This window comes from Apus apus, chromosome Z (assembly GCF_020740795.1).
Source record: "Apus apus isolate bApuApu2 chromosome Z, bApuApu2.pri.cur, whole genome shotgun sequence".
NCBI classification, from domain to species: Eukaryota; Metazoa; Chordata; class Aves; order Apodiformes; family Apodidae; genus Apus; species Apus apus.
In genome coordinates this window covers 66579955-66606117 of record NC_067312.1, presented here as the reverse complement: position 1 = coordinate 66606117, position 26163 = coordinate 66579955, and the positions used below count along the sequence as shown (strand labels likewise).

Genomic DNA, 26163 nt, shown 5'->3' with positions numbered 1-26163 from the left:
AGCCACCTGTTAAAAAGCCACCCCCAGGTCCTTTTCCGCTGGGCAGCTCTCCAGCTACTCTGCCCCAAGCCTGTAGCACTGTCGGGGGTTGTTGTGACCCAGCACTTGGCCTTATTGAACCTGGCCTTGGGCCATCGGTCCAGCCTGTCTAGGTCCCCCTGTAGAGCCTTCCTACCCTCAAGCAGATCAACACTCCCACCTGGTTTGGTGTTGTCTGCAAACTTACTGAGGGTGCACTCAATTCCCTCATCCAGATCATTGATAAAGATATGGAACAAGACTAGCTCCAAAACTGAGCTCTGAGGGACACCACTGGTGAGTAGTCGCCAACTAGATTTGACCCCATTTACCGCAACTCTCTGTGCCCAGCCATCCAGCCAGTTTTTTACCCAGTGAAGAGTAGACTTGTCTATATCATGATTTGCCAGCTTCTCCAGAAGAATGCTGTGGGAGATGGTGTCAAAGGCCATCCATCACATCCATGTCTCTCCAACTGAGAGACAAGGATGTCACGCAGGACAATGTTAAATGCTTTGCACATGCAAAGCCACGCAAGAAGGTAATACACAAAGATCTAACTGGCTACGATATTGAAATAACTTTCTGCTCCCTCTAAATAATTAATTTCTTAGCTGAAATCCCCTTGAGGCTGGAAGTCAAATATTATAGCTCTGAATGTGAAGTAGCCTTCAATTCTGCCCAGCTTATCAAAAATCCATGTCCTGCTGTCTCTCACACTTCCTTGGCCTCATTATGCCTTTAAAATGAGAGCTTGCTACTAAAATCCCACTTTAGTTGGTTTGGCTATGACAGCTAGACAGCTGGAGCAAGAGAAACAGAGGATTCTCCTAAGCAGAAGACTCTGACTGTCTAGGTAATTTGATCAGTCCATTTCTATGTAAAAATCTCATCATGAGCACAACTGAGAAGCTTCTCAGAACTCACAGACGAGTTTTTCAGGGGAGACACAAAAAGAACACAAAAAAGCACACATCTCTGAATTTCCTCATGTATAGAAAAAAGTCTTAAATAATTTCTTACTAGCAAGTCAGAATTAATTGGAATTTTATACCCACTGAACTTCCTTCAAGGTAGGCTTGGTCCCATATTCCAAGCTTGGAACATTTAATCAGCTTCCTAATACCAGTTAGTTATTTCTAGGAAAAAGGAGAGAAAGTACTTGTTCAATTATCAGTAGTCCATTGCCACACTTTCCTATTAAAAGCTTGTCAACCTGCCAGTGCAGAGAACTTCTAGAACTCCTGGTTACTTTCTTGCCACAGAACACAAAACAGCATATTCCTTCAGAAGCTCTCTTCAACCTCCCTTTCTTCCACATGAGCCTGCATCTTTGAGACAATGGATAAGAGGAGGCAGACCACCTTCCTGCATTCATTTGCTCAGCCTGCTGAAGTGTCAAATCTGTCTGATCTTGCGGCAGAAGCATTATCCTTTGTTCTGATCAGGTTGCACAAATAGCTATGCTCGTGTCTGTCCCCAGAGCAGAGATTTTTTTTCATGACCAATATGATTGTAGCTCATTCAACACATTGTGTCCTACTAAAAATGTTGCAGTTTGTTTCACCCCAGATCCAGGAGTTCTACAGAAATACCATTCACTGTTATGCACTCAGGCAGAAGGTGACACTGTCATTACATGTATCCTAGCCAAATAAGCCAAAATATTCATAATCTCACCAAATAAGCCCAGAGTCATGAAGCACATGAAGCTGAAGGAGTAACGGGTACAAAATTATTATGACTTCCAGGACATCCCACCACTTCTCTGCAGGTTAGGCACTCCCCATGATGATCAGCAACAGCTGCCTTTACAGGTCCTGACAGCTTATATCTTCACACACACAAAAAACAGGTTGGCCCCAGCCACCCCCACCACTCTCGTGACATAACTTTGCCCAGAATTCACACCTGGACTGCTTGCAAGCCATCTGGCAACTGGAGAGAGACAAGTTATCCACTGCCAGGCTATATGAACATTCAAAGCAGTATGTCTGGTAAGTAGTTCAGTTTCCCACACTGAAGACTAATAAAACACCACATCTACTGATAGAGTCTTGAGCTCTCTAAAGGTTAGAAAGGATGGTTTTAATTTTCCCTCCCCCTGTTCTACTATAATGCACACGACTTATGAAAACAGTAATTATCGCACATCCTTCCTTTTCCTAGGGCAGAAAATCAAATTAACCAGAAAACACAGCCTATAGGTTCTTCAGCTTGTCAGAAAGTACTTACTCAGGCTGGAGGCTGAACTTTATCTAGCAACTGAACATTTCTTATTTTTTTGCCTCAGTGTAAGTATGTATGCTGGGTTGTCTCTGATGCTAGGTAAAAGCTTGAATCCCCATTTCTGGCTTCTAGACAGGATTTAAAGTGGAAAAAAAAAAATGCTAATCCATGGTTTGCAATCAAAAGAACACCTACCACATGGAAAAATCCTCCTGCCTTTAGCCAAATCTAATCTAAAATTTCCTCACAGCTCTAGTATCACTGTGAGTGCTTCACTCCCTAACTTTCACTTCACATATAGTGTGCAGAGAATTACTGATAAAAACCTTTTGCCAGTCTGAAAAAAAAATACATAAATGGGTCTGTAACATTCCTGAGTTTGCAGTCAGAATCAATACAGGTCTATGAAGATACTGCCATTTTTAGTAACTACAATAACCTCCAAAATGCAACAGCATTACATTGTTGTTTTTTTTTTTCATAAAGGCTTTGATTTTCCTTCTATTATCTCAATCTTGCTTTAGCACATATTTTATATTAGAATGCATTCCAGGAGGCATATGGCAAGAGAACTAGGTCAACCATTAACCAAATAACAGGAAGCTGCTCTGCAGAGCACACCCTTCAAAGCTTGCTTAATGAGCTAGCTCTTCAGAATGTGTCCTTCAGTAAGGTTGAAAATAACAGTTTCATGGGATTTTCTTTAAAGACACATGGTCATCCAAGTTAGGCAGATTCTGAATATGACAGACTCTGAACAGCCATCCCAAAATGTGAAGTCATCTAGGACAGATGTTAAGAGATGAAGAGCACTCCACAATCATGTATGGGTCATTGAACATCAGGAACCAGTTCCAATGATTTCTTCATCTTATCAGCCAGCAGAACCCATCCCATTCTTAACCTACTCCCACAACTTCAGCAAAGAACACACAGATTTGCCTTAATAGAGCTTATGGGGAAGGATACCCTCACTAGATAGTTACCAACTCTCTGCCTCCTTCTATGCTTTCCTTCCAGAGGATGGCAAATTATTTCCCAGATGACAGTCAACTCCAAACACTTGTAAGGTTTGAAAAAAAGGTTTGGCATTAAGGCTTGAAAGTCACTGTCTCACTAAATTCTTCATGTCTTGTTTTCCCCTTGATATTATTGAGATACATACAGGATTTAACATGACCTGTCAAATCAGGAAGGAAAAGAAATTCCAGCATCATTGCTGATACCTTCATTTGCTCCATCTCAATCTTACCAATTTCTTCCACTATATATGACATTCCATACTTTTAAACAGCCATAGATGCCCAAGCTTGAAATACAAGTTGTTAGGACTCTGAGAAGCATCAAGCACCAAGGAACAGAATCCATGAGTTAACACGGAGATTAGAAAAAGTTCTGATTCATATTATATGGTTAGCAACGCAGTAAACATGGCCTGATCGAGTGGTTTCTAAACAAAAAAAAACCCAAGAAAACACTTTCCAGCACTGTACTTGAAAACAATTTTGCATACAACAGCCAGTGCTATGCACAACTGTTGCAGTCAACAGCCATGTACCACAAACCAGTATTAACTTTTCAAATTCAAAAAAGTTACCATCAAGCTATGTGACTACAGTCAAATCTTGACACTAAACATATATGGGTATTAGTTTTCCAGTACCCTCAAAAACAGTACAGCCTCATCTTTTATTATAGTCTCTTTTAGTCAGTATTTCTACAAAACAAAACTTTCAGAGATCTTGACATTATTATTTACCCAAATAATACCAAACCCCCTCTTTACATCACTGCAATTGGTAGACTTATGTTTCTGCATAATTTCTAATAGGAAAGTGTGCTGTGAACATATTAATGTCAAGAGTTTCCCCAGTAGTTCTCATCTATCCTTGTGACATCAAAAATAAAATAAACAGAAAAAGGAAAAAAAAACAAAACACCCTGCAGCCATGTCCAACAGACATTCTCCCATTAGAGCTTCCATAACTGAGAACTTCTCTGTAACGTGATGTTTATGAGACAGGAATTTACGTCCATCTTTCTAGTGCTAGACCCTGGTCTACCAGATAATAATTCCAGTTCCTAATTATCAGACACAGGAAATTATGAGGCATCCATGATGACAGAAAAAATAGTCAATGTGTGTGATCATATGTCCCTGCAGATTGCTTTGTATCTTAAGCGACAGCTCCTTGCTGAAACAGGCTAACTCAGTGGAAGACTGCCAAGCATGCTGTGGTGAGATTATCATCTTAGTAGTTATTTATAATAAACTATCTTTGACAAGTAGCACCTTTTTCGGTATGAAAAAGTCAAGGACAATATATATATATATATATATTTTTTTTCAGTATAGAGATGTTCTTTGAGAAAAGGTGCAGACAAAATCTAGAAGTATTACTCATTTGCACATGAAGAAGCACTTTTTAATGAACATCCTCCAGTGTGTTCTAAAAACTGTTCAGCACCACTAGAAAACCACAAAATTACCAGCTACAAGAGAATAAAATCTGCAAGGGAAATTATATGGGCAGACACAACAGAGCAAGCAAATCTTAGGAAAAGACTCTTTGATTTCTCTGCATCCTTTATATTTCTGATGCTACCACAACTTGGGAGTTATCTATGGAACCAAGAAAAATTCTACCCTGAGAGATGTGTTCAGGTTTCACATAATTCTTCAGTGCCATTTTTTTTGCAACTGTCCTATGCAGAAGTGATAGACTGCCATAGCTACCATAAAAAAAATCTCCTGAATGGGGCCAATGGAGCAAGAAGAACTGAATAAGGATGAAGTTACTGCAGAACTGAGTAAACAGTCTTCACACACAAGCCATGTTTTCATATGCATCCCCTCCTCCCATCACCAAATTGCAACTGGGAAAACATACCTGTGGGTTCACTACTCCCAAACCTCCATTCCGGCTCTTCAAAATATATGAAGAATGTAATACCTTCGCAGAGCTACTACAGAACAGCATCTAAGACAAGGATTCATTCAAGGGGAGCTGTAATGTTCTTTGAAAACCCGGCTGAACAGGCAATAGAAACCATGAGAGCTCTGATTATGATGTTCTACTCTGCCATACCCATCAGGAATCAAGCTATGGTATTCTAGAGCTTCCAAGGCTGCAGATACAGGTGGTTATCTCCAAATGTTTTTGGGAAAAAAAAAAACAACAAACAATTAAAAACCTCAAACCAATTGATCAGTCCATGACTGGACCTCACAGAAAACATACCACTAGATTTTTAAGTCCACAGAATGCCTAGTAAGCGTATTTAGATTTATTTTTTTTTCCTTAGACTTAGACAGTCATGTAACAGTATTTTGCTCTTAAAAAATAAAAACGGTGTCATGTTTATTTGCCACTAGCTTTAAGCAAATAGGAAAACAGAAATTCTTATAGGACATTCCTAGTACAAGAGGAGAAGAAACAATTACAATAGCTTTCTACAGTTTCTTATTAATTACAGAGTTTCAAAGTGTACACAGTATCACTTATAGCATTTCACGCCTTTTTGCATTTTTGCACCTGCAGTACAACGTTCTCAAATGGTTACAGCTTTTGAAGAAACTGTGTCTGCACTAATGCCAAAATTTTCTACAATGAAACTTCATCTGAAGCTCAGGACTTTCACATGACTGAACTCCTCTCTCTTTTTCCAGATCTGCTTAGCTCTTCAGCCTTCCCCCAGCCTCTTTTATAATCCATCAGACACGCTTTTAGAGTGCACTTCACTTGTTTTAAAAAACAAACTAATAAACAAACAACAGGTTAAGAAATAAATTAAACCCTGCTGGGCTGAAATTTTCAGATGATAAAGCAGAAGGTAATCATTAATAAGAAAGTATGAAAGCAGCATAAAAGGACAAGATGCAGTGGGGAAAATATCTATTTAGGCTAACTGCACTGGCATGAAATGGCTGCTTTCCTTCTTACTGCCAGCTCCCATGCTTCATGTTGACATTACACATCCTGTACTGTAGATCCACCCCCATGCTGATGCTTGCCCAACAGAATTATCTCCTGCGTCACAGCAGTGGTAAGAGAACTGCTGGCTCTGCAGATCTGAAAGCACCATTTCAATGCTTAATACATGCAGCAACTGGACACACCACCAGATATTCTGGGTTGGTTTGTTGTCCTCTCAGCACTGTATTACTTGGCCTAATCTTCTGTTAACCAGATGGTCTGTTCTCTCTTTGGGACCAAACCATTGGACATTATTTTATTAATTTCTACCAAAATGCAGGGACAGTTTACAGCACTTGTGTCTGTTTTATCTCCAACAGGGTTGCTAAGGTGAAAATTACCTAAAAATAACTGGAAATGCTGCTTCACACCAACAGAGAACAAGATCTTTTGGAGTAAATATTTAAATGATCTGCCAGATGAACTACCATAGCAGTATGAACCCCATGGATAGGAACTTGTATTACATACGCATATGCAAAGGTAAACACTGTAATTGTAAAAGGAAGGGCTTAGGTTGCATTTTCCTTGATCCAGAGCACCTCTGTCTTGAATAGGCAATTACCATATTATATTAGTATTGATTCAAACCAATCACCCAATTAAAAAAAAGTGTGAAAACCCATGGCTTCTGAATATACCATAGTAAGTGATGGGACTCCAGAATACATTAGCAGTACAGCAGCATGAACATTCTGGCTAGGCCACCCACAACTCATATGAAATTATATTTCAGGGACATGCCAGCATTAACTGAAGTCACCCTTGGGTATTTATAACATACATGCTCCCCATTGACAAAAAATAGTGAGAACGAAAGGAGTACATGAATGAAAGCAAGAGAATTACCTAAAGCATAAGCTTCTGTTGACTCTTGGAAGTCAGCTACAACCATGCCCTCATATGCAACCACAAATGAACTTCGCATGCATCTAGGTGGTAGCTTTTGAAAACTAAAGGCTATCTTCTATTCAAGATGTAATTTCCAAACACCTCCCTGAAAACTCCACCAGAATTAGAATTAGTCCATGTAGCTAAGAATTTGATCTTCAAATATTTACTCACAGGAGTACCTGCAGTAAAATTAAAAATCAGATGACACCAACTAATCACATGAAGTCCCCATCTTCTGTTATATGCCAAATGTACTGCAGTAACAAGAAAATGAAATGGTAGCTGAGGTCTGACCTATTAAAAAGCCTTTGTTAACATTCCTAACGGTGGCAGTGAGGATTTACTAAACAAACAAACAAACAAATAAAGTGTACATGCCTGCACACAAAACAAAATCCCAGGAATGTAAGAAGCCTATAAAAGTTGCAGTTTTACTGCCTTCCAAAGAAAATAGTAAGCAAATCCACATAAAATCTAACCATAATAAATCATTAAAATCTGTTCTTCATGGCTACCACTACAGTGCAGTGCTTCCAAAGCAAGGTTGGATTTACTGTTGAGATTGCTGCATGCACGCATTTGTCTGAGGCAGTCTTCCCAACCTAAAGCTCAAAATCTCTGCACACTGGGGTGTCAAATATGTTTAAATAGGACAGGACTACTATTATCCAACTTGGCACATGCGACAAACTTCTGATGTGGAAAGAGATAACGAACCATCTTCTTCACACCACCTGAGCAACTAAAAGTCTTCTGGTCACCTATTACTAAAATTCTTACTTGGACATGATTAACCCTCCAGTCTGGAAGTCAACAGATCAGCAGGCATTGCCTTCAGCTCGTAAGTAGGCTACTTATTTCACCTGTAAAGAGGATTACGTGTCTTCAGCACATCAGGGAAACATGCATGAGCAGACTGTGTGGCATTTTAGCTCCATCTATCTTTAAAATTTCCCCAAAGAACAGCATTTTTTTTAAAGTCCCATTAAAGTTACTACCTCATCATCATATGACTGGCCTCCACTGCCATGACATACAAAACTTCAGTATATGGTAACAGGCCCCCCAGAAAGTCATTCCACAACCTGAAACATCATCTACCCTTCAAACACACTAAAAATAGGTTGCTCACCCCCCTGAGGTCTCAGCAGCCCATCTGATATTACAGTACAGTATTAACAAACCTATGTAGACACAAATTCTTAAAATAAGTCTCTTCAGAGATAAGAACAGAATACCAGCAAGCAACTTTATATTTCTGTACACCACTGAAGTACCATGGGCAAACCTGTAGAAGCACTGAAGAACCATGGAGGGCAATGAGCATTTCATGTTCCTTTTGCAAGAGCAAACCACATACAACCTTTGGTCAACCTGTCTGTCATCCCGCCAAGCAACTTCTGAACCAAGACTTTTGGTCTGAATGACATTTTCTGAGTGCAACCTCAGCAGTTTTTACATGGTTCCTTGGGAGAACAACACACTGGAAATCTTGTATTCTTTCCCTGCTCCACAGGAAGGAGAGCAGCACGCTTGTAGAGGACATGGAATGGAAAATTCATTGTAGTATGTTATCACATCTGCAACCTTATTATTAAAAATAATTCAGGTTTCATTTATTCATGCAGCTGGGAGACCCAAATATATTGACTCATTCTTTCAGCAGCTCCAGTGAGTAATACAGTTATGCCCTTGGAGCCAGGGATTTCAGAAGGTCTCACACATCCATGGATAACATGGCAGGAAAAATCTGCATGCTTGTGAGAAACGGCAGCTTCTTCTCAACCTGCCAGGGTGGAAACAAACCAGAAGCCAGAACAACTGAGGGGTTAAATACATGAATCCTGCAAGCCCTGAGCTGAGATCCATCATATATAAGGACTCACAACATGGCCTTCAGTCATACTTACCTCCAGAAGGCCTGATAAAGTCCTCCTTTCCTCAGGTCCTGGTGCTATCGCACACTGGGCTGTTTTACACCATATGCTTGATCACAGACAAGAGAACTTGACCTCTATACGACCTGACATAGCTGAAAGCTGATATGCTTTCTCCCCACTGCCCTCCCCCAATGAAGATAAAAGGTCATTTAGACCAAAAGGAACCAGTCCACACTGACTTCAAGTTACACGAATTCAACTTTTGGGATGCACTCCTGGCCAGGAACCCAAACTGCTTCTTGCAGGGCTGAAAGCCACAGCCATATGAGGGCAGGACCAACTCAGCAGTCAAGGAACTAATTAACCAGGCTGAGAGCTGTCTGGCTGCTCTCAATTTTCCATCAACCATTTGTTAACATTTTTTGCACTTGTCAGGTTATTTAGCTGAGCATGATAGAAGCAGTTTCAGAGTCCACCAGTGCTGGAGGTTCTATACCCTGCAGCCACCCAGATGTAGACAAGGAAGGGAAAAACTGAAATGCAAGAACAGAGCTTGCAATCAAATAAGGAGAGCAATCATTTCAAATTTATTCATATTGACATTTATTTATTTCTCTGACAGTACAACTTGTCACAAAACACAGAAGAAAACAAGATGACTCCTTATGGCCATTGCCTTCCAGACTTTGCTGCATTACCAACTAAATTAAGTAGGTACTGTATCTTCTTCCATACTCACCACAAGCAGCAACAAACCTGAGAACAAATTATCAGTCAGAATGACAGCAGTGACATTGAAACAAAGTGGCAGGTAACTCTAGTTGCCATCTCCCAAGCATCTGTAAACAGCAGAACAGGCCTGCTCCACTTTCACACACCAGAACCACTGCAAAAGATTTTTTTTATCTACATATTTGTTTGTTTCAACATACATGGCAACAAAATCCAGCATCAAGGTCTTAATTTCTAAAATCCCTGTTGAGTGCTAATTATGCCTATTTTACTAAGTAGAGGAATAGATGGTGAAAACAAAATAAAATAGAATAAAAAAATAAAAATAAATAAAAAAGCAAAATTTCAAATTTAGTCTTCCAAGCATTTGGTCAGAAAAGCTTAGAATGCCATTATAAAAAGCTACTGAAGTCTCCAAATCTGAGTTAAAATAAATATTCTGGGACAGTTTGCTCAACTAGAGATTAACGATCATGCCTGATTCACTGCATCCACCTCAAGACCAGCACTACCTCAAGCCATCTCATAGTTTAACCCAGAGTGGAATGTTCACACTGTTAAAAAAAAAATTAAAAAAAAAAAAAAGGAGGAAGAAGTTTTTAAACAACCATGACATCAGCCACCTTCACCAATCCCTCCAGAACTTCTGACGTAGGAACTATTTGAGCTGTCAATCTAAGATCAACAAGAGGAAGTCAGAAAGAAAAAAAAATAAATCACTTCAGACAGCTGAATTCTGGCATTTGGACCACAGCAAAACCTTCATTAACAATCCCTTTCCCAGTCAGAGACTAAAATAAAGTCTTCAACAAGTCAGTCATTAAAATGTAAAGGCACCATCCTGCATCTCACACTCATGCAGGACCAAAATCTTTCAGCACATGCAGTCTTCCCTTAGCTACTCAGTTTATTTGATAAATAAAAAGAAAACTCAAAATATGGGCTGCTGGAGCACAGGTTCTGGGTGTCACATTCCCTCATTCTGCTCCTTTCTTTGCCAGCAATGAAAGGTCTAGGAACAATGTGTGGGAGGAATGTGTTTGCCTGGGTCCTGTGCTAAGTAGCTATTGTATTTTGAAGCCATTTGCATGACAAGAGTCCAATCCAGTATGACCCATCTTCTTCCCAAAAAGAATATCCTGTGATGCCTTCTTTCCACAACCACTGATACCACCCTGAAGCAGCACTATTTGAACCTTATGAGCTGCAAGCGGGAAGGAAGAGTTTGCTCATTCAGGCAGTGCTAAGAAGCCCCTATTGTCCTACAAGGCCAGGGAAACAGTGACCACATGTACATCAGAAGATTCCATTTTTAGCATCTTTCAAAACAAAGTCTTCTCTTTCACATTATCACGAGCACACTGAATCCTCAGTCTTCCTATATCATTCACTGCAATGTCTGCTTTGTTTTGTCTTGAAAAATCATTCTCCTGCCTCTCTACCCCACGCAATTGCTCTATTAGCAGCAAGTTTCCACTACACATAATTATGGCATGCCTTAGCCTACTTTTCTGTTTGCTGAATAGCTCTGCCTATTTTCTACTTGTGCTGATGCTACCATTTACTTTTCCTGACACTCTAATCCTTGTATCCTTTGAAGGCCTGACTTCCTCTCCTCCACCACGACAGCAGCTGGGGTTCTCAGGCCCATTTCCAGGACTTTTTAATAGCAACAGTAATGGCATCGCTGAACATCCCACTTCTTAATCTTGAGGTCAGCATAGAGCCTGTACCTGTAATGGGTGCTGCAAATACACCACTCAGTGCTGCTGACCACCCATTATCTAAATCACTAGCAAGTTATTAATTGCATAATCCTGGCATTGAAAGGAGAAGGAAAAACAAAGGCACACAATCCAAGCACCTAGCTTCTCCTACAGGCAGGAAATAACTCAAATTTTCTGCATAATCTCAAGTAGATTGTTTTATCCAAGTAACCACTGACACACTTCAGCAACTGAATTCTTAATTTAACTGGTTCAAAACTAACAGGAGTAGTCCAGTGAGCAAGTATTTTCTCAGAATTATGTGTACTCAACACACTGGCCTTGCAATGATTGCTACCCTGATAAGCTCTCAGTAAGTCCTTCCTAATCACTCATGACATTGATGCTGTGCCTACAGCTCTTTATGCTGACATTATTAAACTTGTATTCTTAAAGAGACTGTGTATTTGACTCCACTCAAGAATGCTGACTGCATATCCTGAGATGTCTCATTTCCATCTTCCAACGTAAACTGGTTATTTGGTTTCTTTGAGCAATCTTTCCATCTTCTACTCAGAAAGCTTTGTTACCCCAAGTCAACCAATAGTGTTCCCTCTAGACAACTGCTGTGGAAGCCCACAATTATTTTGAAGAGACTTACAACAAACAAAGAGGCTTTTAGATCAAGAGGAAATAAAAGGTATAGCACTATTTCTAGGTCTGGAACTCATGTTCTGATAGCCAGTGTGCCTCAAAAATTACTACAAAGCCATCACAGCCAATGGCGAGGGAAGCTCCTTTTCAAACAATGCTTAAAGAAAAGTTATTTCAAGTAGTGACCAGGCAAGGATCTTTTGAGTTCCTGCAGTAACACATACTGCCTCAAGCTGAACAAAGCAACTGTACCAAGATCTTCAACTCCTGAAGAGCTGAAGAGGACACAGAAAAAAACTGAAATTGTGTGTAAGACTGTGTGTTTCAAATATGCCACCAGAAATAAAGACTCCTTTTTTCCCCATCTCAAACCCCCTCTTTCAAACCCCTCTAGAGTTGTCTTTGCACTGCAACATCTGGCACAGCTTCATAGAACTTGAGAGGTGAGGGACAGACTTTAAATCTTTGGTATTGTTTTAAAAGAAAAAAATGGAACAAAACCCAAAATAGTATCACATTATTTTTTATTTACCTTTGTGTTCAACTTCCCACAAAACACAAGCTGAAAGCAGAATAATACTTCCAAAACTCAGGACACACATGAAGACTGCATTCCATTAAATCTAGTCCTCTCTTTTGGAAACTTCTGCTAAAGCCTTTTCACTACAACCAACAAGATAATTATCATAAGTTGAGCTATCTCCCTTCCTCCCCCTTTTTCTTCTTTCAGTACTGGCATACAAACCATGCTATTTTAACTTCTTTCCTGTTCTCCCAGTTCTTCTGGAACATTTTATTTTCAACAGTCAACTCATTTGGAGAAGTGCCATGGTGAAGTTCAACCTTTTACAATGTTAACTGTGTCTCTGCCAGCAGCTGAAGACTCGCATCACACCACCTTCTCCAGCACCTCTAGATTAAACAGAGTTCCTGTCTCTTAAGAGTCTAGCACATATTTAAGCAGGCTTCATTCTCATCAAACTTTTTTTTCCTTCAAAATTATCCTAACTCTCTGAAGAGCCAGGTGGCATTTCTCATCCCCTTGTCAACTAATATTTCACAGACCTCCTACTCGCCTCCTATGGGCCCATAATATATTTTGATAATACCTGAAAGATTTCCATTAAACAAACCCTTTCAGACAGATTGTTTGATTATTTAGATTATTTACTCTAGAAGAAAGCAATGGTTTGAAAAGCAAGAAAGCGTTTAGACTGATGCAGTTGAACATTTTTACTGAAGCCACCAATTAGAAGTTCATACTTTATCATAATCTTGATCAAGTATGCAAGTTAAGTAAATCACAGTTCTGGCACTAGCAGCAGACTGTTTTCATCCAGAACAAATTCACAAAATACACTCCTGAATTTCAAAATAGAGAAGTATCTGTGAAGAGCAGTTACATTATTTTTCTACCCCAATGGATTGGAAGCATAACAAAGGATAAAGAAATAAAAATGTGAAAAGACAAAGACTGTGTAGACCTTTCCTGATCTGTCAAAACAGGGTTCTACTTCCTCTACCAGCATGCTGCTTCAGAATACTCAGTAGTTCACTGGCGGTTTCTGGATACTATAGGTTTTGTCCTTAAGTTTGTGTAGTGATAGATAGCTTCATAACAGAGCACTGTTAGTTAATGAGTAGTACACAGATGTTGACCAGTTTCACACTTTTGCCTCAATTTCTTACTACCAAGCAGCATTCTTCAGCTAAATTTAAGAAATTATCCACACCACCATGCAGAGAAAGTGTTACAGCACACTGGAGCAAACTCAGTTTATACTGTAACTCTACACATGTTGTTTGGAATAACAGGAAAACTCAATAGGAATAACTCATTTACACTTGTTTCTAGAAGTTCCAAATGTCAAGAAATATCTGAGCTTTTCTGAAGTACCCTACCTCAAACTGCAAGTTGTACTATTATAAGACTTCAGTTCTTCCCATTTCCTTTTCAAAGCTAAAATTAAACTTGTCCATTCCTTGGGGCCCAGAGTAACATCTGCCAGATGTCCAGATATCTATATGGAGCACAGTTCTTCTCCAATACTCATCTACTTAACAACTCTCTTTTCCATCACTTATGTCTTCATAAAAGTCAATCCTCCTGTAAGTCACAGTTCACAATACTAAAGAAATTGTTATAAACTTCACTGATTTAAATGGTATTTTTTTTCCCCCCACTTCTTCAGTTGTTCCACTTTCCTTTTCCAGCATCCAATTATGTACTCATATTGTTCATAGTTTGGACATTCACAACATATTTTTAATTTTCCTCTTGTAACAAAATTGTTTTTAAAAATTCTGGAAAGAAATTCTAAACATGACATTTTAACTTTCTCAACAATGTAATCCATTATGAACCCAGTAAAAACGCATAAGGAAATCAAAAAATTAATTTTTTTAAAAGTGGTCCATAGGCTATGTCCAATAGGGTTGAGAAAAGGAATCAAGAAAAGCAAGTTTATATACTGAAGAATAAACTATGAATGCCTTTTCTGTTAGAGCTTACACCATGAAAATGTTCTGGGTACCCACAAGCCAAAAAGCGATTGAAAGCCATTGTCCAAATGAAGAAATCTGTGCCTGATTACAAGAAACATTCTAGTCACCACCATCTCATTAATTAAGATTATCTTTATAGAGCGCCTTTCAAGGTCACTGCTTGGGATTTGGGTTTGGTTGGGGTTTTTTTCAGAATTTGTTTTGGTTTGTTTTTAAAAATAAAAGTTCCTCAGCTAGAATTTTAACAAGGTGAACTTCTGTCTGTCTGGGCAGCACTACAGCAAGGAACACCATTAACAAGAGTAAAGCATCATTCTCTAAAGGGATTTCGGTCTCATAGTGAAAAAAAACTCCAAAGAACTAACATCACTTTCACTCCAACTCAAACTCCTGCAATGATGTTTGATCTTCTAGGGTGCCTGTCACCACAGGAGGGTGGTAAGAGGCCCTCTCATAAAGATCCTCAGCCTAAATCTCAAACTTGTTCTTGGATTGCACGTCATGTTCCAAAGCAATGTACCTGCAGGGCACATAGTAGAGCATGCAGTAAGCTGACCTCTCAAGAAGACCAGATTCACAATTATCAATTATAAAGTACATCAAAATACCTAAGAAGACTATTAAGAAGACTGCATACAGTCTTCTTATATAGGGATTGGATATTTAGCATCTGTCCCAAACAAGCAAAAGTCAGTGGTGACTTTTTCAGTTTCTTCAGTGGCTGCTGATTTGGACCTGTGCAGAGATGCCAAGTGCATCAAAGAATATAACCTCAGGGGAAAAAAAGTTAACCTCGCTCTTTTCATTGTCAAAATCTAAGACGAGACATACCTGAAATGGTACATTCCATGGCCCACTTCTGAAAGATGGAGACAACCACAGGATCTCAGAAATTTGGGTGACATATCCACAACCAGAACTTAAGAAATGCAGTTGATAATGCAATATCCTTCCCAAGTATATTATATACTAAACCATTTCTTCCATAGCAAATATAAAACAAGAGCGTTGATTCTAACCTTGCAGCAGCTGGATCCCATGTTCATTGCTAGTCACTGCAATCTTCAAATCTTTCTGTTCTTTTCGCACATCTGGGAGCATGTTCTGATTGAGATGCAGTGGTCCCCTATCTGTCACACCTCCCATACGTAACACATACCTTCTTAAACTCTTCAGAGTAACCTATGTATGAACATTACTGATACCCTTCTATGGAGCTGTGCCTTCAAGCTCAGTAGCACTGCACTCTGGTATCCCCATCATGGATTTTAGTGTGTAGTTTCAGTTTTTTGAGGAACTGCCTCTACTATGTAACTGATGTGCAAATTTAGGTTGATGAGAAAAGAGTGAGGCCTGGTTTGAGTCTACTAAAAATTATTTCATATTAAAAGGTGAGTTAAAAAAAAAAACACAAATGTCTGTTCAACTGCTATCTCACTTTAAAGATCTTAGGTTTCCACAATTACATTAAAATCATAACAAGAATGATGCCGTAAGTTTTCAGAAAAAAAAAAAAAAAAATCTTAAGACACCAAAAAGACAGCTGTGGAAACTGTTTTGTTTTTTTCCAAGAGAAATTATGTATGTTATGATGCTCTGAGGAACCTACTAAAAGCTTGCCAGTATCATTTTAATGCAACCTAGTGAGCGGGGAGAAATATTCCATCTTAATTTAAAATACATCCAAAAGAAGGAATGCTCTTGAAAATCAGATGTTAAAAATCCCCAAAATCAGGCATCACGATCATCACCTAGAAAAAAAATGACATTTCATGATGTTCTCTGGAAGAACCTGAGCAGCCTCAAGCTGCATGCACTTACCTCCAAATGCTTTGAAAAATCTATAAACATATATATATACACACACTATGTCTTTGGCCAACTGATCAACCTCCTAAAATCTGTGGTCTTTAACCAAAGAAAAATATCTAGAAAGGTGACATCCGCATGAAAGCATAAGAGCAAAAAAGCCTGAGGATGTGTTTCTCTGTGTGAAGGAGAATCTGAGCAATTTCCTCCAATCCTCATTTCCTGATAGCATGAAGTCAGAGAGAAGACCCATCACAATGTTGTACATTGAAAAAAATGAAGAAACCTTAGGGGGAAAAATCATCATTAAGCCAGCTACTGGCAGCAAAGCTTCAAAACATGGAGACATCCACGATGTTAGGAGCACTTCCCATCTCAGCTTTGTCTACTCTCACTCTCCTCCATTTTCTGGTGGAGCTAGAGAACATGACATGGCTTACCTGACTCAGATCACAGCTCTCTGCCAAACTAGTCACTTCCTCTTAGACATGCAAGCAGCTTCATGAGACAAACAGACCCCCACAGACACACACACAAAAGCAGCAGCAGAAAGCACTCAAACTTGAAGGTCTTTCTCCTTCCAAACACCAGAAAAACGATTTGAAACTTTTCCTTTTTCTCCCTCAAAAGAGGGAGGTGAGGGGGGGAGAAATCCTATCAGATCACAACTACATGAAGCTCCAGGAGGATCTCTGTATGGAGAACAGAAACCACAATGCTAAGAGAAGCCGAGGGTGGGGGTGGGGGGGGAAGAAGAAGGTTACTCCAGAAGACATAAAGAGCCTGTAGACTGTGTGTGTGCATGTGTGCGAGAGCGAGGAGAAGCTTTGTGTTGTGGAGCCTGGACTGGAACCAAAGCAGACAGCTTGCAAATGGAGGACAGGGAGATAAAGAAAGGGAAAGAGGCAGAGATAGGGAGAAAGCTTCTCCGGATGGTTGAGAAAGGGGCACGGGAGAAAGAGCCTTCTCCCTCTCCTGGTTTAAAGGTAGGGACATTGGGGAACTGAGCAAGAAGTGGGCTCCTTCCCCTTCCTTTCTTCCCTTCTCGCTCTCTTTCTCTCAAAGGAGAGCATAAGCGTGTGTAATGGCTCCTGCTCTCCAGCTGAACGCTGTCCTCCTCCAAGCAACCTCCTGCGGGCACCACCAGCCCCCCAGCCCCGACGCCGCCGGGGACCCCCGCATCCCAACTCCAGGAGAGCCGCGGTGGGGGCACCACCACCGGGGTGAGGGACCAGCCTCACCAGCAGCGAGGAGGCGGGCAGCGAGAGGAGACGAGGAGAAAGAGGAGAGGAAGAAGGGGAGAGAAAGAGAGAAAGAAAGGAAGAAAGAAAGAAAGAGGTCACCCGATTGCCTGGGTCGTGCCAGCACGGAGCTTTTCTCTTCTCCGTGTCTCTCCCGTCTCTGATCCAAGTCCACACGCACAGCACCATCCAGACCTCATACACACACACACACATACACACACACATATCCTCTCGGGCACCCCCCACCCCGAAAGCTCGTCTGATATCTCACTTATCTCCCCATATCCACCCCCCCCCAAATGCAACAACAAAAAATTAATTAACCGCCTTCCTCCTCCTCCCACCACTACCACCACCACCACCAGCACCTCCTCCTCTTCTCCTCCTCCATGCAAGAGACTTCTCTCAAACAAAACACCCCGCTCTTGCTCCATTCTCTTCTTTTTTTTTTTTTTTCCTTCCTTTCTTTCTTCCTCCCTCCTCAGTTGACCGAATGAATGGATTTCAGAGGAAGGTGGTGAAGAGAAAGAAAGACAGAAAAGACCAAACAACAACAAAAAATAATATATCTATACACACACACGAGAGATGATCTCTCCAATGCCAAACCGGAGATGGGTTTTAATTGCAAGAACTTACAGGAGCGTCCCGGCACTGCTGCTCTTGCTGCTGCCTCCTCTCCTCTTCCTCTCTGCCTAGCTCTTCTTCTTGTTATTGTTGTGGAAGTTGTTTTGTGAGTCTCATGTGCTCCTTGCCAGGTCTCAGCAATGGAGGATCGCCATCTTTCCCTGCTTTTCCCCCCCCTCTCTCTCTCCCTCTCTCTCTCTCCTTCACTGGTTTGCTGCAGCTGCAGATGACCTGAGATATCCGTCTCTCTCTCTCTCTCTCACTCACCCTGTGTCTCTCTCTGAATAATGAGCAACCAGAGGGAGAGGGAGAAAGAAGACAATCTCCTCTCCTACCACACAAAACGCAAGAGCACCAGGGGGTGCAAGAATCCTTTCTAACAACAACAACAACGTGTAGGGGAAGAGAAGGAAAAAGAGAAAGAAAAGAGAAGAAAAGAGAGGAGGAAAAGGCAAGAAGAAAGAGAGGGAGGGAGGTGGAAGAGGAGGGGGGAAAGCAAGCAAACAAGAAGAGATCCAGGAGGCAGACAGATGGAGGAGAAGATGGTAGTGATAGAGGAGGAGGTGTTGAAGATGAAGGAGATTAAGAGGAGGAAGGTGGTAACAAAAAGTTAAGGTTTGGGACACTGAATCACTCACAGGCCAGGGAGGAGGAGAAGAAGGGGGAAAGATCTGAAGAGCTTCCCCTTCCAAGCTGTTGCCTTCACAAAGCTTCCTGTGCAGGAGCGCTCAGCAGCTCCTGCGATGCTGGGGGAGCCGCTCGGATGGAGCGCTCTGCTAGGTCATAGCTCTCTTCCAGCCATGGCAAAAACCGGTTTCTGCATGCAGATCTGCCCCTGAGGTGATCCCTCAGACACATCCATCTAGAGGCTAATCTTCCCTGAGCAGGGTAAAGAACATAAATGGAGCTGGAGGTTGCAAAGTATAAAACCAGATCTACCACGTGGTTGGTTTTTAATCCCCCTTCCAGCTCTCATTTGATGTGGAGAAAGGAGACTCAAATTGTCCATTTCTGGCACGTATTTTGAAGTCTACTCCCGGAAATAAAGACAGTCATCTCCAGGTTTTTTATTTCTCACAAGCATTTAGGAGAAAAGAGAGCTTGTACTGCCGAGCACCAAAATCACTTCCTACCTTGGTGAAACGTTTTTGGCTGTAAAGTAAAATAAATAATTCTACTTAAAATAACTTTTGTGCCTTCTAACACCTAGTTGTCTGCTCCTTTGTGACTGATTATTTAAAACCGTGGAAACTAACGATCATGGCTCACAAAGAAAGGTATCTTGATGATGAAGGCAAGCAGGCAAAGACAAAGCAGCTATAGCCTGCATTTTTATTTAGTGTTGCTTCTATTAAGCATTGTGCTGAGCTACTTCTTTTGGTCGTCATCCCCCCCTCTCCCCCTCCAGTCTTCCTGCAGCACCAGGTCAGATTCTTTCTAGGGTTATGTCTAGCACTGGAGGCGGGGGGGAGAGTGGGAGGGGTGGAGGTGGGGGGGTGGGTGCGGATTAGGGGCTATGTGCAGACTCAGAAAATCAATACAAGGGAGTGAGGCAAAATCAATTTGAGCACAAGGGCATGACTGGTATTGGAACATCACTGGGATTTCTCGAGCCCTCAAGCGCTGCAATTTGTATGGGTGGAAGAGAGACTAGAACCACAAAGCTCCGGTTCGGGTGAACGGGAAGATCCCTCCCCTGCTCCAAGGAAGTTTTATGTGAGTGGTGAAGCTGAGATGATCTTCTTAAAAGAGTCCAGATTTTACTAGCTATGGGAGAGGTCAGGCATGTTAGAACTTCATTGTCTGAACTCTCCCAGCTCATCTGAAGACCAAATGCAGAAATGCTAACGATAGCAATAAAACAAAATAACAAAAAATTGTTCGCCCAGGTACTAGTAAAATATTAAACCCGTGCATTCTCCGATCTTCACATCCACAAGACTGCCGTGAGTACAAAGCACACAGGCTAGACCTCTCCCATTAAATCTTCTCTTTCTTTGAGCCGTGCAAGTTAATCACTAAACGGGAGGAAGATCTCTCTCCTCCTCTCCCCTCTTTCTGCTCCCCCCCTCCTCGCCCCAAACAAGTGCTGTGAGAAATAGGAGGAAGGATACTATCTGGGCAGAAGGAGCATACTTGGATTTAGAGAATCCTTCTTAAGGGGAAAAAAACATCAAAACTGGGGATTCCTACTAAGACTACTGGTTTCTTGCAGACAAATGAAGCGGACACCTTCTAAGAAGCTGATAAAAGAACATTAAGGAAAAGGGAGGGACTGTCTTTACGGCTGCCAGAATGTGCATGTGTTCTGCCTGCAATTTTCTATAAATCATCCTCTTCGCAGGAAGAGAGAGCCTGGGCTTTGCAATCTTTGACGTACCATCAACGCCGAGGCAGATAATTTACCTCTTTGTCTCTCAGCATTACATTTTAAATTAAAACAAACAAACAAAAAAAAAACAACCCAAAGCAAACAAACAAATAAAAAACAAAACCACACACATACACACAAAAAACACCAAACAAAATTAAATAAAATAAATTAAAAAAAAAAAAAAAGACAGCGAGAGAAAATAAGAGCAACCCCACAACCACAAACCCCAAAACACCGGACTTCTGACCAGCCACTCTCCAGGGAAACAGCAATCCCATTTGAAAATGAAGGAAGGCTCTTGGGAGGAGTGGGCATCAAACTCCAGGGGAGTAGGGGGGGAGAGGGGACGGGGGGATTAAGAGAAGAGGGGGAAAAAAAGGAACGAAAGAAGTAAGATGTGTCTTCTTGGAGGTAGCCTGGAGATGTTTTCCCACACTGTCCTCCCGTCCTTTGGCGGGGAGGGGTCCTTCCAGCACCGGTCCCGTGGGCGAACCCCGCGGAGAGCGGGGGTGTCCGGTCACCCACCCGGGGTCCTGGGGAGGAGGTAGAGGCGGCCAGAGGAACCCTGGCACTGGAGAGCAGTGCAGGGGGGCAGGGGGGGGGAGGCTTCTCCCTAGGGGTGGGCTGGTCCATAACTTCCTCCGACAGGCTTTCTGCCATCCCCGCCATGCTCCGAGCGCCGCCGGGGAAAGCCAGCGGCGAGGTGGACTCGCTGGGCTAGGACAGCCCCACCAAGAATCAGCCTTCAGGGTAAAGAGAGGGGGGAAACCTCCCCGGAGCCTCCAGTGTCCGGCTGGTTTCGCGCAGGAAGTGTCTACCGAATCCAGTTGAGGCGAGGGGGCCAAGTCCTGCGGGTGCAGGACACTCGAGGGGTGAGGGGAAAGGGCTGTAAGCTGTGGAGCAGCCCCCTTGTCTACCCCCGGTGCAATGTCCTGCAATGAAGAGGTTAACTGTGCTGACAGCCCCCTGCTCCTAATTGCCCCGGAGGGTTAACAGCCCCATTAAGAGGAATGAAAATAGTTCGCATCTCTCCCGCTGCTGGCATTTGGGTCGCCAGGGACGCCCGAGAAGGTCGGGATGTAGACAAAGGCGCCGGTACCTCCTCTGCCAGGCAGCCAGGCTTCGGGACGGGAATGGGGAAGCCGGGACGGAGCCCACGCTGGGACTCAGTACCCCTGCTTCCTACCTGGGCTAGCGGAGATTTCGATTTCTGTCCGTCTTCCTAGAAGGAACTGTGTCCCACCTCTGTGTTGGCTGAAGCCGCAATAAAAGGGATATTCTTGGTTTTAAATAATAAGTGAACACACACACCCTGTCTACAGTCGACCTGGGGTAGACGGATGATGTTCCACCACGGGGCCAGGTGGAGGAGGGCCTGAGGTTGGGGGAAAAAAACACACATTTTCCAGCCTCTCAGAATGGCTAAATAGTCCCTTCACTCAGAAAATCTGACCAAGTGCTTCATCCCCAGGCCAGGTCTTTGCTGGTATGAGGTGATCCAGGTTTGCATGGGCCTGCCTGACACCTGCATTCTGCTCCTGCAGCCACTGGAAGCCCATGGGGGCTGCACATGGACCCCCATGGCAGCAAGACAGGAAGATCAAGATGGTGCTACTCTGCCTTCCTGGTTTTTGTTTTTATTTTTACTGGGTTTTTTGGTGTGTTTTTTGTTTGTTTGTTTGTTTGTTTTTCCAGCCAAACCCATTGATCTATGGGCTCTAATTAGCTCCTCAGAATGGTAAATTATGATATATTTTGCACAGATAGGGAACACAGCTTTAGTGAGCAGAAGACATTAGGAAAACAATATAGAAAATAAGACACTGAAAGCACACTTTATAAATTATCAGCTGTGAGGCAGTGTTTTTAATGTTCCCTCATAGAACTGAAAATGGCTTTTCTCTCCCAAAATTTGAAAGAGTTCCTTACTTTTCCTGCAGCAAGTTTGAGTGAAGTTCTATTGATTCTCCACTTCTTCATGGCTAGTTTACCCTACCACAGCAAGGTTTCGCAGCCCTTATGCAAGAGGCAAGCACTGTATCAGCTCACTGGAGAAGTGAATTTCACTCTCTCTTTCTAGAATATTATGTTCAGCAGCTATTGAGAGAATTTCACTTTCCTATCTAAGAAGATTAGAAATATGCTGTTCTGACCTTTACCCTGGCAACTCACTTTTTTCTTTAACGTCCAAGGGTTTCCTTATTGTGAAGGACTTTGAGGAGAGACTGGTTGGTTGGAAGCACATAAAACCTACTCTGACCCATGAAGGACCAGGGATATCTAATCAGCAAAATTTTATTTTAGCAAATACTCCTATAGAGGATAGTGGATTCAAAGAGGGGGAGGTAGTGCGTTCATGAAAATAATCCAAATCTAGGCTCTTAAGAACCCTTCAGAAAATCCTACTTTTAAAACCTAAAACTTCCAGCTTGTTAATAAAATTTTGAATGTTGTTTTTTTTTTTCTGGCAGAGGTCAGACTGTAATCTCCAAGAACAAGTTCTTCCCTGTGAGATCACTTTGTTATCTAAAAGGACACCTCAGAATGTAGTACACATGTTGCAGACCCATGGAAAGCAATATTTTTTTGTTGTTGGGAATCCTTAAGAGAAGTCAACTGGTGAGGACCAGGTTGGGTATGATAGTCACTTCCTTATCTGACAAGTGTATAGGTTGCAACTGTTAGAAATACAGGTTTGCTCCTTTGAGGAAACTAAATCTTCAGCAGATGTTTAAGTAAACTCATAGTTATGTTTTCTGCCTGTCCCCCAGCTCTTGGTCCTCAGAAAATCTGAGGACCAAGAGCCGAGAAGTCACTTACAAAGAGTGACTTCCAAAAACCTTTTCATTTAGGTGTGAGTCAAGAATAATGGATGTATGGTGTTGGAAGGCTATGGCAGTCATCAGAGTGGATTTGGTGAACACTCCAGGTCATCACCTATCCAATCTAAGAACACGTAAAAAACATAGGCAGTATAAAACCTTGTGTTTAAAGCCCAGTCAAGCTCCCAGTAGAGTTACTGAAAAAAAAAATCCTTCAGTGTTAAAATTAACTGGGTTGAAACAGAACAGAGCACATCGTTAGTAGCTGAAACATGAATCATCAATGGCCCTAGATCTTTAGTAAGTAATTCTTCAGTCTATGTCCTCTTTTTAATGATCAATTTGATTTAATAAAATAATAAAATGCAGTCTCGTGAAAAGAGTGTTTAATCCATAACCAGAAGACAGGCAACAAACTAATTTTGAGGAAATCCTTAATTACCAGGACAAGGATTTGCTAAGCAGCTAAAGGCACATCCTGACTCCACTTCTTACTGTTAAAAAACAGTGACCATGATGCTTAATTAAATTCACTTTGCACTATTAAAATTTTTAGAAGCAATACAGGCTTTTCTATAAGAGCAAATTAAGTTTTAAGAAATTCAGTCCTTCCAATTCCACAGCTGGATTTCATTTAACTTCTGTGTGTTTTTGATGGAGTCGTTGAGATTGAAACTGCAATCTCTTTAAAGCATCTGACCTTCTGGATCATGACAACTGTTTGCTGGTTAGTATAGAATCATCATATCCCACCATTATATTATACTCACTAATAAGAAGACTTCAAGAGAGAAACAGTTTGATTTTGTCTTCAGGAAAAACAGGTACTGAGTGATTGGTGAAATAGTTTTGGATTTATTGGTCTGATACAAATGGTCCCTAGTAATTTTTTAGTCCCCTCACCCTGTATATTTTACTAGATCTATACAGTTCAATATACAGCTATTCTTACTTGGATACCCTTGAAAAATGCTTTTTCTTTTTCTTTTTTTTTGAGCTTTAAATGCAACACATGCCTCTCTTGATCTGTCTCTGTAGCACTCCAGTATTTCCAAAACTGAAGATCTCAAATGCCAGTCAAATAATTTTTATTCTGTATGTCCTATTCAACCTGTATAATATACAGCCTCTGATAGATTTGAGTTCCACTTCCTAGACAGTATTTTTGATATCTAATTTTTCTAGACCCACCATAAAATTGAACAAGGCCATCTCTAGCTTTGTGGGGAAGTGCCTGGTACTGCTGAATAGTCTCTCTGGTATATGCAGTTTGATGACATTTTTATTGGTACATTACAAATTTAGCCCAAGTTTCATTTTTTTGAAGCAACTGCTGTAGGTATTTTCATTTCCCGTGGAAGCATTTCAGGCATAGCTGATTTCCCATCTTGCATGTCTTTGAAGATATAAAAAGGAAACAATGCATTTTATCTCCTACTTTAGAGCTACTTCAGCTTACAGTTTGTTTCCTAATGAAATTGTTTCTTCTTCAGCTTTTGCTGAAGTCCCAGTTGTACACATGGGTCAAGTCCAGTTCATTTTCCCTGTGAGCTTAGCAATGCACACTGCAGAAAGTTGAACATTGCTGAAGTGCATGCCAAAACTCTGTTCTTCTAATAATGTCATTTGTTTCAGGCACGCCTTTCCTATCTGTAAGCTTGCCACTGCTACTGCTAATCTGGAGATGTTTTAACAAATGCCGTTGAAGACTTCTCATGATCTTAAGTATTTGACCAAAACAAAATAAAGGTCTTCCTCATCCATCTGCTGTCCATTTATCTCTGGTAAAAGACTGATTTATATTTATTATTATTATTATTATTCCCATGTATTTATGACTGATTTTTTTTTTTTTCCCATTCCACGTCTCCACATTATCAGCCAAATCCTCAACTGATGTAATTTGGCTGGCTTCAGTGACTTCAATGGATACACTGCTAATTTAAACCTTCTGTCTCATTCTTGCATCTAATTGGCTTAATAATCTTCACAATTACTTTCAATAGTTTAAATATTTCTTTTTCCTTTTTTTCTTTTTTATTTTTTTTTTCACTTGTAGGTATTACATACTAAAATGGCATATTTTTCTCCATTGATGTTTTCACTGTGATTTCACTTTCATTGATATTTCATGTCTTGCATCTCACAAAGTGTTACTCTGTTTTTAAAATGTCGTCTGCTACCCTTTCTGATCTCTACAGTGTCACTCAGTTTTCTAATGCCCACCTTGACTTCCTACAGTTTAAACTGTAGCCTTTTTACAGAGTTTCTCTCTGCATTAATTTATTTCAATATGTTATATTTCACAGGAGCCTCTCTTCTCATCTATATCAGAGTTGTGCCATTTATGAAGAGGGCATTGTTTCCAGTTTTCATCTTCACAGCTAGCTCTTCTCTAGAATTGAAGAGACACCATTCTTTATATAAATTCATATTTACAATGTCCACTAAATACTCAAATGTGGACAGTCATGCTGCCACATATGTAAGAAAGCAGGTGCCATAGAATAAATTTCAAATAATATATCATAACCAATGGCTATTCTTATCTGTCCTGAGAATGGCCATAATGAAGTTTCTACACTAACACATGTAAATGGCTTGGTGTGTTTGGAGTCCTTTTTGGCAGCACCATTTCAGTATCAGAATTTTCAAGCTCTTTTTTGGAAACCCAGGCTACATTTCATCCTTC

General features: G+C 41.1%; 1 protein-coding gene across 3 annotated transcripts in view; it reads right to left on the bottom strand.

Annotated features, from left to right (window-relative positions):
• ZNF462 (zinc finger protein 462) overlaps positions 1 to 18690 on the bottom strand; it is a 95994-nt gene extending 77304 nt beyond the window's left edge. For 2 of the 3 annotated variants that reach the window (XM_051641907.1, XM_051641910.1), the window contains exon 1: positions 18288 to 18690. The gene's annotated coding sequence lies outside the window, so the exon portion shown is untranslated. Of the gene's footprint in view, positions 1 to 15614; positions 16066 to 18287 lie in introns of those variants that run through there. The other variant, XM_051641909.1, reaches the window with a different exon arrangement.
• Between the last annotated feature and the right edge of the window lie 7473 nt (positions 18691 to 26163).